The following is a 12239-nucleotide window of genomic DNA, read 5'->3' on the forward strand; positions in this document are numbered from 1 at the left end:
AACAAAGTCTAAGTAGGCTGCAAAAGTTACTCATGTGAGTGAATGTTGGGTTACAAATAAATGCAGTGTAAATACTGTGGGCTACTTCTGCAAGAACCTATTCACTTGCAGAAACACAATTTTAGCTCACACAACAAAGCTGTTGAATCAGGAAACTAAAATTCTTATGTCCGGAGACCATGGCTAAAGCTTGCTATGATAAATTCATCAGTTCACCAGGTCTCCTGCTTACCCTACATGACTCTGATGAGAACTTGAAACTGCACCCACCATTGTCTTGAGATGCCTCAATGTTAAGGTTTTCTGGAACAACAGGGGGTAGAGTTCTTCAGAGCATATATATGCCTGGCTTCTTTTCTTTATTTCTTATAGTACCAAGTTAACATAAACAGAAAAGCAAAGCCTGGAGCACAAGACATCTTCCCTGACACAAGTGCTTTCCCCAAGTTCTAGACTCAGCTCTTTCTGTTCTCTTTGCTGCCATGTTCTCAGAGCCACATCCTGTTTCACAACATTAGTTTTCTCTTTCTTGTCTATCTTTCAAGTCCAGTTTAAATATGATCTCATTTGTAAAGCATCCCCCAATTCTGTAGAGTTAATACGTTCCCTCAGTGTGCTTTCAAGCACTTTGCACACACCTCTACACATGCTTATTATACATTATATGACCATGACATGTGTATTTATGTACCTATCTTTCCAATAAACTGTAAGCTCAATCTTTATAAATCAACTTGTCTTTGTTTTTAAAAATAGAATTTTGACTTGGGACAAATTTACTCTGACCCAACCCCTCAGTATCACCCAATCTCATCTTAGAATAGTCTCCCTTTTCTTGATGTACCTAGTAAAACACCACTCTCAATTTTCAGCCTGTTTCCTACCTGCTCTGTGAAGACTTCCTTGACCAAATAAAACCCAACTGATTTCCCTTCTCTGAATACTTTTTGTGCTTTCTGATTTTACCTCTGCTTCCCTCATTTTGTTATCTATACCCCTCTGCCATGACAAAGATGTTTACATTAATAACACACTACTATGAACACACCCAGGCTTACGTGTCTCTCACTAGCTACATAGCTCTCTCTCTCCTTCCCTACTTATCAAAATACATGTGTAGCACTATGGTAACATTTAAAAATTTTCTCTAATTAACATAATTAGTTAATACACTCAACTATTCTAACTTTTATTAATAATAAAGTTCACAGTAAACAGAATACATATCAGAGCTCTTCATCAAATCAATGGTTGAAAACTGGGAGGCTATCACTTTCACTTGGCACTTAATGATTACTAGTGTTTTCTTTTGTTTTTGATTTTTTTTTTCATGAACCACTAAGATGATAAGCTAACAGAAGAATTAGACATCAACTCCATGGTATATTTCTGTGCTTCCTTAGGGTACCTAGCTCTATGCTTTGAATTTGACTGGTGCTTTATAAATAATGCATCTTTCGGTGGTAACAGCAATGTTGTCAATAGATAGGAAATGGTATTACTTTTAATACCATGAAACAGTAATTGAACCTTACACATGGTTAATCTCTATAAAAGACTGTCCTCTCTCCTCCTTTTACCATTCATGAGGTAATTTTTAGGAATTCCTGCTAAGAGTCTTCAAGTCTAAAAAATTATTTAAAAAATTAAAATGCAGCATACTGAAGAATCTTATATCCCAAATGCAGTCTTTCAATGTTTTTTAAAGGGTTAGAGCTCTAAATCACAATATCCAATTCAAAATAATAGAAAGGGGGCCCTTTTTTTCACATCCTAATGAAGGAATTCGAAAAATGCAACCACATTTTGTTATTGGAGCTTATTAGAGCACAACAGATCCTGTATAACCTTGTCAAAATGAAATCAGTTCCAACAAGCACTGTATACAATAAACTGAAGAGTGGTATACCACCTTTTTTCCAATAATGAGCTTTTCAGGTTAAAGGTATGTTCTGTTCTCTACAAATTCAGTGTACAATAATTTCTAACTTGTCAACCTCTTTTGTTTTGGGGCAGTTTCTCTTTTAAAAAATTGCATTCTGGCCCATTCAGAATGGATTTTCGGAGTAAAATTAAGTCTAAAGAGTCCCAGAAGCCCAAGCTGCCTGTTTCTCTCTAAGGACTAGTGTTCATTCGGGAGAAAAACTGCTACCATTTAGTTTTGACTCCATATGTCTACTTCCTTTCTGCTTTATGTCACTAACTCCCCTGGGTGGTCCCAGGATAATCAAGAGTGAATTCAAACCAAGGATTATTAGTGGAGATATAGAAAATTATTAGTGGAATATTATTAGTCAGAACTCGATGTATACTAGAAGTATTAAGGTAAGAAGTGTCTTTTTGAAATAAGTTATTCACATATCCTAATTTTAAAAATAACAGGCATCCTTAACTTTACTGATAATTGCACTGCCATTGGAAGCAATTGTAAGAGGAAAAGTTTACTGTATTTGCTTTTTTGCCTGTGCAGAGAAGGACATTTATCTGTTCCCATTATATTCAGCTACATGTAGCAGCCTATTTGGGTTATAGCATAAGAATGGATAACGGTACCAAGGCTCTTACTTAAATGACAGCCACCAGGTTGAGAAGGCCTCAACTAGCCAGAGCATGCCTCTTCTTCCTGAGCTGTATAGTAACCTCATCTGCTTCATAAAAAGGAGACCTTTTAAAAATTAGATTTGAATGCATCCCTTTTCATTCCTCTGATAGCTTCAACTGGCTTCACATACTAAATAGAATCCTCATACAATAAAGAAAAGCTGTTCTTGAAAAATGAAAAATAAAAAGTACTGCAATTTTAAACTGTAGGTGGTAACCAAGTCATATGTAATTACAAGAAAAGTTGATAAATAAAATCAGTTTGTCATCTGAAAAAAAGTATGCATTTTTTTTTCTTTTAAAATACTCTTTTACATTCCAAACTGACAAAGGAAAGTGAAATTTAAAGTGGGAAAAAAATGCCTTTGAAGTGGATGATTCCATGCCATTTAGCTCCACCTACTTCCATACTGGGAGTTCTTTCCTAAAAGTGCTTTACCAAAAAGTAAATCAGATGATTTGATCAAATACTTTAAGTTCTGTGAGGATGTCAGTTTCCTTTGATAGAATAGTACTGTCGCCTATTAGAAGAAAAGCTTAAACCAAATATAAATATACACAAGAAGAAGTATGATATAGTAGAAAATCACTGATTGAAAAATCCGGATATTTTGATTTTTCATTTAGGTTCTGTGATAAAATAACTGAGAGACATTTTCCCTATAATTTAATCCCTTTGAATCTATGCTTCTTCATCTAAAAAAAAAGGACTTTAGACCTGGTCATTTATGCATAAATGATTCTTCTTATTATTTAGTACATAAATTCCATAAAAGAGTAACAATGGGTTCTGGAATCCTGAACTAAATATCCTTAAGCCTTAACTAAACTGTGCTACTGTACTATGTTACCAATTTGTATAAGTTAAAAAATGCTGTCATTAAATTGGAAGTTATTACACAGCACTAATTCTAGTGAATTCTAATTTTCACATATATGTTTGTCATCTGATCGATTTTTAAAGGTAGAAAAATGCATTCAAATATAATATTTAATATTGTAATATAAAAGCTTATTTAAATGAAAATTAAAGGAGAACTTGGGAGTGTTTCAAAAATATTATTATAAACTTGCTATCCTGTAACTTAAAACCAATAAGGGCTATTTGTAGATACTTTCTGTGCAAGCATAATAATAAATAGAGTCTCTTGGATGTATCCACAACAGATAATCCCTAATAAACACTAAGAATAATGTTAAGCAGAATTGTGAAGAAATGCCTATTGAGCTCCACTTTCAATTTGCCCTCCTATCACCTGTAACCCTAGAATTCAGCATTCTTATGCAAAATCAAGGTCTTTCTTAATCTTAAAAATGCTTATTTAATAAACTAATTCCCACATGGAATTTGGTGACACAGATTGATAACTTTCCCCAACGTATTTATATTTAAAATATAGGCTCAATAAAGAAGTGAACTTTTTACCAAAGTAATATATTTCTAATCGTGGGATTTCATATTCTCCTGGCAATGTCTCCTGAAATATTACAATTAATGAGGGGACCTTGAAACATCTGTGAAATTGCATCATGGTAAAACATATGAGTGAAAACACCTCACTGGTTTATTTTTACTAAGAAGTCCAGGCATAATTGAGAGTGTTTACTTATTTATTATAGGATCTACAGTGCCTGCCCTAGCACTTTATATACAGCAGATACTCAAGAAACATTTCCTGGAATAGTAAAATATTACTAGTAGTAATATCATTGTGATGTGGATTTTCAGGCCATGCCTCAGAGAAGATTTACATCTGTTTACATTTAAAGATAAATGTTATCTTTATAAGAAATGATATATTTTTAAAAAGAGAAAGGATATAGATTTCCAAAAAACAAATCCAGGTTTTTTTTTGCGGTACGCGGGCCTCTCACTTTTGTGGCCTCTCCCGTTGCGGAGCACAGGCTCCGGACGCGCAGGCTCAGCAGCCATGGCTCACGGGCCCAGCCGCTCCGCAGCATGTGGGATCTTCCCAGACCGGGGCACGAACCCGCGTGCCCTGCATCAGCAGGCGGACTCTCAACAACGGCACCACCAGGGAAGCCCACAAATCCAATTTTAAGTTAGCTATAGTCATAGAGTTTTGTGAAAAGATAAACAGACATGTGAAGTCAATTACAAAACTCTCTAATTTCAAAGATTTCTATTGGACATGTGAATTCTTCTATACACAGTTATTCATACTGTGCACTGCTTAAATCTATAAGGTGTCATTTACATGTGGATTGCCAAGTAAATACATCTCAGTTATTTTCCCAATATTGCATGAAAGTTAAAGGTCTTGATTTTGGTGACCAAGGAATGAATATCATTACCCTGATTTGGTTCAGAAGTTAGGGCAGTGTATACACACACATACACACATATACACTTAGGTATATACGTGTATATATGTGTATGCATGTGAATATGGGTTTGTGCATATTTATGTATGTATATATGTATCTATACATACATACGTGTATTTTTTATTAAGTTTCTTCTGTTGAAAGAGAGAAACAGAGAGATAAAGAAATTTAATCATTAAAGAAATATTTTTGATTGCCTGCTATTTAGAAGGCACTGTTCCAAGATAAGGTTTCTGCTTTGTGCATATAATATATGCACATAAATGCATGCATATACAATATATGTACACGTGTATAATACACATATACATATACATGTACATATCTACAATCAAATATACAACTAAAATACCAAATAATGATAAATGCCCTGCAGAGAATTAAAATAAAGTCATATGTGACTGGGAGCTGCTTTAGATAGAGTGGACAAAAAAAAGGCCTCACTGAGAAGATTCATTTAATCTGAGATCTGAATTATAAGAAATCACTCTTGGAAAGAGCAGCATTCATGATGGCATTCCTTGTATCAGTACTTCCTGGATAAGCATTCCAGGCAGAGGCAAAGGTCCTAAAAAGAGAAGAGCTTGAAGTCTTAGAGGAGTTGAAAGAGGACCAGGGGGACAGAACTGCGTGGAGAATGATGAGGTGTCACAGAGTAGGTGCTAAATCTGGGACTGATAAACTAGGATAATAAGAATTTGGGTTTTATACTAAGTGTGATGAAATGCGTTTGGCAAAATTTAAATGGGGGAAGATATGAAGGAATATGCATTTAAAATATTTATATATTGCAGCTGTGTGGAAAACCGACGGGAGAGGTGGAAGCAGGGAGCCCATTAGACAATGTTTCAATAGTCTAGGCTAGAGAGGATGGTGGAAAGTAGTGGACATACTGGGAGAATGGTTTGGAAACAGTGCCGGCAGAACTTGCTGATGAATTGGATAGAAGGGCAGAGAGGATTCAAGGATAATTCTTAGATTCTGGAACTAGTATGAGATATGTTGTTACAATGTTTGTGAAAACTACATTTTTGTAAGAAGCTACAAAGCAGTTTTTATGTAAAATCTTCTTCTACTTAGGCATGCCATTGTTTCCAAAAAGGAATGCCAAAAATTTCCCCCCATGGGCGATTGAATTTTTCTAATGAATGAATGCATATATACTTGGGGAGAAGAGCTCTATGCACTTTATAAAGCTATAATCTAGCCTTTTTTGCACATAAAAAAAATCTAGAAAGACTAAGTGCTACCGGTATAACCCTTCTGTTCTGCTTACCTTACTGAAATTGACAGAAAAGATCATATCTAAAGAGTGCAAGGGAAAACATTTTAAATGTTGGATTTGTTGGGTGGTGGAGTCTTTCTTCCCTTCAGACAGGAATGAGAGTTTTCCGCGTGGACAGTTTAGTCAGTGATCCATCTAGGTACCACAGAAACATTTACTTCAGAGTGGTATCTCAATGAATTTTTACCTTGAAAGGTGAAACTTTATCCACTTTAGGCTCACCTTTAAGAGATGAAATTTAGTCTCAACTCCGTGTTGAGTATGCCTGTACATATCCACTTTTCAAAATGCTTTATAATGAAAGCAGTGCCCCTGTCTCCACTACTTGATCCCATTCCACTTCTCTCTGCAGAGTTCAACAGCATATTCATCCAGTCAGAGGTATTCCTTTCCCACAGGCATCACAGCTCTCCCTGCTTATTCATGTCCAGAGATGCTATGTTTTATCTCAGCGATTAAAGAAGGTACTGTTTTAAGACTCATCCAACTAGTTTATTGTCTGGAAACTCTCAACTGGAGATGAGAGCAGCAGCGATAGGCTTCTTCCATCAGTGCACTCTTTGTTGTTCCACATGGATGTCTTTTCTATCCTTTTCTTCCTACACTGTATATTTTTCCATTTATGATTCTAAAGAAAGCATCTCCAAAGGAAAAATGCTCATTATGAGCACACAGAATTAATTTACCAACTGGTAGGTCTGTTTCCATGTGAGGAAACAGATTTTAGCTGAAACCCTTTCAAATGTTTGCTGGGCTGGCTGTACATCTGTCCATTAATCCAGTCTTTTCTTTCCTGCCCCCCACCCACTCATCCGAGCTCAAAGATTCACCCTCTTATTTCCATGCTGATCTGTATTACCTTTCCTAACAGCACAGCTAAGCAAAAAAAAATCATGTAGACTCTCAATGTTTCTAAGTGTTTTGTTGCTGGATAATTATAACAGTAAATGTAAGTGTGACTGCCAACTTTTTAGTCTAGCTACATATTTACTATGAAGCACAGAAGTACATTCTCAATTTTAATTAATGAGAGTTCTCATTAGCTTTCAAATCATTGATAATCATAGAAGGAATATGTAAAATATATACCTTAAGACTAGGAAAGTATGCATTATAATCCTATTTGCTTAGTTCTAGAGTAAGACAAATTTAAAACAAATTTAGAATATTACTTTATGATATTCCTAATCAGTCTCATAATTAGTATGGCATGCACCTATATATGTATTATTTATTTTGCTAAATTTAGGATCAGGAACTAAAACCCTAAAGCAATTGAATTTATATCTTGTACCTTAGTTAAGTATTTGAAGGAGATAACAGATGGTTTGGAAATGTGTGTTAAAGTGAAAGAAAGGCTACCCTGCATGACTCAATTTCCCTCTCTTCCATGGTAAGCAAATTGACTGAAAGGAAGAATCAGCACCTGGGATGGGAAGTGAACCTGCATTTACCTCTAGTCTCTGAAAGAGATGGGTATCTAAATGAACAAAAAAGTTTGGAAACTTGGTTTGATGCAGGAATCTGTAATATCTTGGTGTACAACATTCTGTCTCTGTGTAATTTTGACATTTATTATTAAACAATAAAAGTAAAGTGAAATGAAAGTAGCAGTTGTATCAATTTTTTTAAAGCTGGAAAGGCATATTTAATAGTTTGATACCTTTCACTAAACAAAAGCAAATAGCTATTTCTAGCAGTAATATTCTCTCTTACTATAAAAATTAAAAACCTGAAACACTATTTTTATCATTGTTCTTACTAGCTAATAATAAAATTTGATGGATCTTATTCTATGTGTATGTTATTTTTGAGGTACATTATCCTGGAAACAAACAAACAAACAAAAAGCAATATCACATTTTTCATCAGTATTCATTTCAATAGATACATGAACAAATATATAAAACAAACCATAACTGTCAAGTGATATTTTAGGGATACAAAGTCAGCAACTGTCAGTAAACTGATTGGCATTACATAAACAAGCTTTTTATACTATTTCACTTTCTACTGTAATAATAATACTAGTTATGAAAAATTTTACTTGTTTTTATATGGTCATACATATGAAATTTGCTAGAAAAAGCTAAATATGTACATATAAAGAAAAGTAAAAATGTGGAAAGGTGCATAGTGGGTAATTTTATTCAAAATAAGAATAGCAAGAGTTAAGATGATGAAGAAGTAATGAATTGTTATAAAAGCTTATTTCTGTAAGTCAAAAACAGTGAAGTAATGGAATAAAAGCAGTGGTAAGATAATTTTAAATTTCATATAAGGGCTACTATGGTAATATGAAAAGTAAATTTGAAGAGAGATGGTGAGTATCATGAACAATGTTCTGGAATAGTGTATCTCAACTCTGCCATGACTGTGTGAGACAGCCCTGAGATGGGTCCTAAGTGGTGTGTCCTCTCCACTGAAGCTCACACTGGACTCCCTGTTACTCCTCTCCACAGTGTGGACCTGCCATAGTTAGTACAGCTACTGGTAGAAGAAGAAGTAAGTTACTCATTTTTTCTACTTGTATTACTGTATTTCTTCCCGAATTCTGGGGAGGGCAGATGATAGTAAAAGAGTTCCAGCACCACTGTCCATCTTCCATATGTATTCTGAGGCATGGTTATGCCTTTCTCTAGCATGAGTGTGAAGGGAGGTCAAAGGCATTGGGACAGTTGAGGAGGAAGAAGTATAGGATTTGGGGGGAAGTGGTAATTTATGTTTTCCACTCTTCATAGATATTCTTTCAAAATATCCCAGGTACTATAAATTTCTGACACTTCCAAAAGAATACTTTTTAAAGAAGTGAATGACAAATAAATATAAGGACTTGAATCGTCCCCAACCACAAAATAAGATTAGTCTCAGGTCATTCTCAGTTCTCTGCAGCCATTCCTTGTACAATGAATAGGTATCTTCCACGATCTCTATACTAAAAGATGGAGATCTGAGTAGTGTTTCTTTGAGGAGAGGATATTTTATCTAAACTTTCTGAACTTGATGTTGTATCAGAGAAACAAGGGTGATTATAACTTTTATCCTGCTCTCTCTATATTACTAATTTGCTATAGTGTTGATTTTTTATGATCTTCTTTATTGCTTAGTTAACAAGAATATAGAATTTTCTCATTCTTCAATAGGGATAACTTAATTTATTCTCTGGGTACCATTCAGGGAAGACTATGGGCAGTAAATTGTACACAACCTTTGGGTAAATTTTGTACCAGAGCACTGGACTGAGATTGTCTTAAGGTATCATAAGACTACTAGTAATATTATAATAATAATATGTACCTGGCACTGGTGGGTACTTCTATTTATGATGTATGACATTTGTTTATAAATAATCCAGGAGTACTGTGTTACTATTTTTTGTTTTTAATTCCAGACACTTGGACCATGTTGTCACAAACTCTGAATATCTACATCATTGTATATCCATACTTCTATAACTCTTTGATTTTTGTACTATACTTACTTGAATGCTTATCGTTCATGTTTATCTCTAAGCTTCTTGAGTGATATTCATCTTTGCTCCTATAGTGTATTTGCACTCAGTGAATAAATGCTAAATATTTATTTGGTGAATGAATGAATATTTCCTTTGATCTGAGTTCTCCAAATAGTAAAAACAGCAATGGAACATCATATTTCAAGACCATTAATATGGAAGTAATTAGCCATTTGAAAGAAATAAATAGCATGATAACAATAATAACATGAGAGTAACTTCAATATTTTTATAGAGAAGCAAAAAACAAAAAACTACTGTGCTAACAGGAATTAATAGTATCACTATGGCTACTAATTTAACAGGTTAATTTTTCCATTGCTGAGCTTGTTAATGAAAAAAATGGTACATCTTTTCCTAATGGAATCTCTACAGTGCAAATGTTTCAAAAGTGTAATGTTTTATCTTACAGGTATTTGTATACATGTACTGAATTTTGTTAGGCCTTTCATTGAGAGTGAGAACCAGACTGGCAGTTTCAAATTACCATCTGAAATTGTAATGTTTAAATTTGCAAAGGTATCACGGGGGTTAGGGTGGAGGGGAACACTCCAGTGTCCATGACATACAAAGTCAGTGCTGTTAACAATTAAATGTGAAAACATTTAAATAATGCACTTCCACTGACACCCAAAGAATAAAATCTAACCATTAGGATGGTACCTAAATAGCAGATGATTTCACAGCAAAGTGCTCTGACCTCCATCAAGTTAAGAATCAATAGAACCTAGGTAACTGTGGTAGAATCAAAGACAGTCTCAGCTCATGAAAGGCCCTTCTGTGCTAGAGCTATATTAAATTATCACAGCTAACGTAAAATCAAACTTGGTGTAAAAGATAAAAGGGTAAAGTTCTCACAAATGATCACTTATCACTCCATTCCAAAATGCATACAGCATTCATTATAGATTGAAATACCACTCAAATTTCACCATTTAGTTGGGTTTTGAAACAGCCAAACCATTAACAGAAGAGAGTAGCTTTTTATATTTATACAACCAGTGACTAATGAAACATTACACCCTGTGCGCAAAGGAGGAAAAAAAAGCCTTTATATTGTAATGAACCCAATTGGAGCCCTTTTTAAACACAGTGTAATATGGTTTCACTGTTTCATTGAGCCTCTCATTACTTCTGTCAATAATCCTAGGTAAACCACTGTTGAACTTCACAGCATTTATCTAGTAGCATGAATAGCATTAATCTATGGGGTGCTTTTGATGAATTGTAGTTCAAAAAGCAAAGCCAAAAATGACTTCTTACAAAGTGCTCAGAGAAGTATTTATTAGAAATATGTCAACTGCCAACTACCTAAAGGTAGCTTGGCTATTTAGGAAATCATGCTGTTGGCTAGCTTGCAAACACTGAGAAAACATATGAATTTTCCCCACTTGAATTACTTTAAAAAAACAAATGACATACTTTTCATCTAAGTATATTATTTTTTCTGTCACTTCCCTTCTAATTCTCTATATTTTTATGTCATATTGCTTTCAACACAATGTGACATGCTATGCAACATGCCCCTAGGTTCCCAAAAACTGTTAGGTGAGACAAGCGCTTATCAAGTTGAGGGTGAATCAGACTTCATTTCCGTGACTGCAGGATCTAAACATTCAGGTCAGCACGTACTGAAAGCTACTCCGGGATCCTGCTCTAAGGATCTAACTTATCTTCTTGAAACACTCAGTGGTTGTTACATTCTCTCTGGCAATGAGCCCAGTAGGGTTTATCTACAGGGGGTTACTACATTTAATTCCAATTTATCAGTCTAATTTGATTAGGCTGATCTTTCCCCAAAGCTGGAATTTGCACAATTCATGAGATACTAGAAACTACTCTCTCAGCTCTGTTATCTTCAAGATGTTTATATGTGGAAAGTCTATTCAATGCAAGACTTTGTTTGCCTTCAAGAACAAAAGTGTTATTAAGAACTGAGAAATGGTAGACACTAAGGCAATTTGAAAATAAAGTTGTAAATTGATTTAATACATTATTCTTTCTCCAATTTTGGCCTGTATCATAAAAAAGTAAACATCCTGGAAAAAAACACAAAGGGGATTATTTTTCCCCTAAAATTAAATCCCTTTACAAAGAATTAGACTTTATCCCCCAAATTCCTTTCTGGAAAGGTATAAAATTAACCCATGCTCCTTACAGTTATTTTATACTTAAGTTCATGAGAAAGATTTCAAATAAATGTACTCCCTTCAGGATTTCTAAGATCCATTGGATTTATTACAGCTTTGTGTAATTTTTACACAGTACTCATTCAAATATTGTAATATTGTTTAGAACACAACATTAGTCTTAAAAAAAGTTTTCTTGGTGAACTATATGAGAAAAATCTTACATTCTCTAATGCTTTTTTCTCTTGGAGATTCACATTGTACCCTATAAATAAACTCTGAGAAGTCTTGCAATAAAGAAACCTGAGTAATTTTGTTTATTGTGATATTTATCGATTTCAGAAAAGTTCATCTTCATCTA

General features: G+C 34.4%; 1 protein-coding gene across 2 annotated transcripts in view; it reads right to left on the bottom strand.

Moving 5' to 3' along the window:
* Positions 1-12239, bottom strand: part of CADM2 (cell adhesion molecule 2) — a 1088281-nt gene that overhangs the window by 69766 nt on the left and 1006276 nt on the right. The gene's annotated exons all lie outside the window — the stretch shown is intronic.

The sequence above is a fragment of the Kogia breviceps genome, chromosome 5 (assembly GCF_026419965.1).
Source record: "Kogia breviceps isolate mKogBre1 chromosome 5, mKogBre1 haplotype 1, whole genome shotgun sequence".
Taxonomy (NCBI): Eukaryota; Metazoa; Chordata; class Mammalia; order Artiodactyla; family Physeteridae; genus Kogia; species Kogia breviceps.